Source organism: Lampetra fluviatilis, chromosome 38 (genome assembly GCF_964198595.1).
Source record: "Lampetra fluviatilis chromosome 38, kcLamFluv1.1, whole genome shotgun sequence".
In the NCBI taxonomy this organism is placed as follows: domain Eukaryota; kingdom Metazoa; phylum Chordata; class Hyperoartia; order Petromyzontiformes; family Petromyzontidae; genus Lampetra; species Lampetra fluviatilis.
Genome location: NC_136312.1, coordinates 3,825,088 through 3,829,122, shown reverse-complemented (window position 1 = coordinate 3,829,122; position 4,035 = coordinate 3,825,088).

Genomic DNA, 4,035 nt, shown 5'->3' with positions numbered 1-4,035 from the left:
ACTCACCCACCTACTCACCCACTCACCCACCCACTCACCCACTCACCCACCCACTCACTCACCCACTCACCCACCCACTCACCCACCCACTCACTCACCCACTCACTCACTCACCCACCCACCCACTCACTCACCCACTCACTCACTCACTCACCCACCCACTCACCCACTCACGCACCGACTCACTCACCCACCCACCCACTCACCCACCCACCCACTCACTCACTCACCCACCCACTCACTCACTCACCCACCCACCCACTCACTCACCCACCCACTCACCCACCCACTCACTCACTCACCCACCCACCCACTCACTCACTCACTCACCCACCCATTCACCCACCCACCCACCCACTCACCCACTCACCCACCCACCCACTCACTCACCCACCCACTCACCCACTCACCTACCCACTCACTCACCCACTCACCCACCTACTCACCCACTCACCCACCCACACTCAGGATCCCCCTAAAGCATCCGCGGGGTGCGCTGTGGCCATGGGATCCCCCCCCTAGGAGGGGCAGGTCACGGGCGAGGCCGCGTCCCGCAGAGAGACAGCGACGCTCCGACTCGAGACCACTCGAGTCAAAGACGGGGAACCTTCTGGGTGGGAGCGGGGTGGGGGCGAGGGGTAAACAAAAACTTCGTTCGTAATTTAGGGGTGTTGAAGGGGGGGGGGTGTCACATCGCGTAAATATATAAATGTGTCGTTAAACCCGCCACCACCCGACACAGCCAATCAGTAAGGCTTGTCGCGTCAACAGAACGTGGCCAATTCGTCACTAGTTCAGCACCACACCGGTGTGTTGGAGAGCAAATCCACAACAATTACAATCTGAGTTCGACGTTTCGCCGGTAATTACAAGCGGCATCATCAGGCGGACAGCAGCCAGATGTGTGTAGAAGTCCTCCTGTCGAGATCAACATTCTCTCTCTGTTCGCGACAGCGAGGGCTGTCGCTGCTGCTGCCTCCCTGTGCTGCCCCCTCCTCCCTGCGCCGCGTCACTTCGCAGAAACCTTCCGAGGTCACCGCTCCTCAGGCGTGGGCCGCTGGGCCATTGTTCAGACATCGTCCAGACGGCCGTGGCAGATACTCTCCATTGGGGCTGGAGGAGGAATCCGATGAGCTACGAAGCTCATCGTCGGCGCAATGTGCCCTGTCCAGTGACGCGGCTTGTGGTGGTGGAGCGCTACGAACCCGGCGACCCGAGTTTGATTCCCGCCCACGGCCAATGCCGGTGACGATTTTATGAACCGGCCCTGGGCCTCCCCTGTGTTGACTCAGCCTCAAATGAGTGACCTGGTGCGGTGTGTAAACATCGCCACTGGGGAGACAAAGGCGGCCGGGCGTGGTGCTGGCCACCCACCCCCTCGTGTGCCGTGCCGGTCTTCATAGGTGCTTGCTAACAGCACTTGCCCCTATAGTCCGTCAAGGCTGCACGAGGGAGGGAGATCGTCGTCTTTGTTGTGAAGCCCACGTGGCTTACTGCGCGGATGCACGCGCGGCGGCTACGCTTTGCACGTGGCGTGTGAGGGTTGGTGGATCACGCACAGACGTTGGTGTCAAACTTCCTTCACGTGGGCGGGCACACGAGTAGGAGCCGTGCGCTGGCTGTGCCAGGAGAAGGCGGCACAGCAACGTGTGGACCCGTCTCCACCCGCGTCTCTCAGCACCCGAGGCACGCGTGGGGTTCCTACAGGTGCTCCGGCTTCCGCCCACGTGTGATTCTAATTGGCTGAAGACATCTGCATATAAATAGAGGACCGCGGAGCTTGGGGAATCGTTGGTAATGCCAGGTCATTGAGTATATGGCCAGTGCTGAGTCTATGGTGCAGTGCTGAGTCTATGGTGCAGTGCTGAGTCTATGGTGCAGTGCTGAGTCTATGGTGCAGTGCTGAGTCTATGGTGCAGTGCTGAGTGTATGGTGCAGTGCTGAGTCTCTAGGCAGTGCTGAGTCTATGGTGCAGTTCTGAGTCTGGTGCAGTGTTGAGTCTATGGTGCAGTGTTGAGTCTATGGTGCAGTGTTGAGTCTCTGGATAGCAGTGTTGAGTCTTTTGGGCAGTGTTGAGTCTGTGGTGCTGTGTTGAGTCTATGGTGCAGTGTTGAGTCTATGGTGCAGTTTTGAGTCTATGGTTGCAGTGCTGAGTCTATGGGGCAGTGCTGAGTCTATGGTGCAGTGCTGAGTCTATGGGCAGTGTTGAGTCTATGGGTAGTCTTGAGTCTATGGGCAGTGTTGAGTCTATGGGCAGTGCTGAGTCTATGGGCAGTGCTGAGTCTATGGTGCAGTGCTGAGTGTATGGTGCAGTGCTGAGTGTATGGTGCAGTGCTGAGTGTATGGTGCAGTGCTGAGTCTATGGTGCAGTGCTGAGTGTATGGTGCAGTGCTGAGTCTCTGGGCAGTGCTGAGTCTATGGTGCAGTGCTGAGTCTATGGTGCAGTGCTGAGTCTATGGGCAGTGTTGAGTGTATGGTGCAGTGTTGAGTCTATGGTGTAGTGCTGAGCGTATGGTGCAAGTGTTGAGTCTATGGTGCAGTGCTGAGTGTATGGTGCAGTGTTGAGTCTATGGTGCAGTGCTGAGTGTATGGTGCAGTGTTGAGTCTATGGTGCAGTGCTGAGTGTATGGTGCAGTGGTGAGTGTATGGTGCAGTGCTGAGTCTATGTGTAGTGCTGAGTCTATGGTGCAGTGTTGAGTCTATGGTGCAGTGCTGAGTTCATGGTGCAGTGCTGAGTCTATGGTGCAGTGCTGAGTCTATGGTGCAGTGTTGAGTCTATGGTGCAGTGCTGAGTCTATGGTGCAGTGCTGAGTCTATGGGCAGTGTTGAGTCTATGGTGCAGTGCTGAGTGTATGGTGCAGTGGTGAGTGTATGGTGCAGTGCTGAGTCTATGGTGCAGTGCTGAGTCTATGGTGCAGTGTTGAGAAGATCGGCAACGAAGAGGAGGACATGGGACATAAAGAGACGAGAGGAGCGAGACGGAGTGTGGCGAGACCATGGAGAGATTCATGGACGAGTGCAGTGTCATCAAAGCGGACGCCAGTGAAGGTAAAAGGGTTTCCATCGATACAGGCTTTTTATTCATTTATATCCTCTACATGTATAACAGGTTGCTTTAGGATGCTTGCTAGGATACGTTGTAATAATAAATAATGCATTTTGCACTTATATAGTGCTCTTGATGGATGACAGAGCGTTGTACACAATATGCATTAAAAGAACACAATCCAGTGAGCATGAAAACGTATCAATTCTGAGCCGTATAAATAGTAAAGTGCGGCTAAAGTCTATTGTTGCACTGTACTATGCCTCCATGGCTCCTTCGCCCCCTTCATCAACCTGCACCTGAAGTTTGGCCAAGGAGAGGCACCGTCGAAACGATGCTGGGGCATGAATATTCTTTACACGTGGCCTGATAAGCGGCCAGATGTTAACTAACTCGCCCGGTGTGCAGGAAGTCGCGGATTCCACCCCGACCCTGACGCCTACTGCTGTATAGTTGGAGCTCGCGGTGTCTCTGTCCCCCTTGTTCGCGTGGATTTAAACCTCCTGGTCCTCCGGTTTTCCCCTTTCACGTTTAGAATCAACGTGAAGGCGATTAGAGTATTTGACTACTGCTATAAATGTCTACATGATAAGCCACTTCGTTGAGCTATCATTCGTGATGGACACGTGGCTTCTGAGAGAAGCGGTCTGGTTGGTCACAGAGCTCCGTGGGCCTGACCGGTCAAATCATCGTCACAAATCGTGGAGCGAACAGCAAAGGCGTGGGTGCACTGCCCTCTGCTGCCTCTGAGGGCAAATAGAAATCGATGCAAAAGCAAGCAACAACACTCAGCAATACACAACAATACACAACAATACACAACAACAATAACAATACACACCAATACACAACAACAACAATGTACAACAATACACAACAACAATACACAACAACAACAATACACAACAACTCAACAATGCACAACTAGAAACACTCAACAACAACACTCAACAACACTCAATAAGACACAACAATAACACTCAACAACA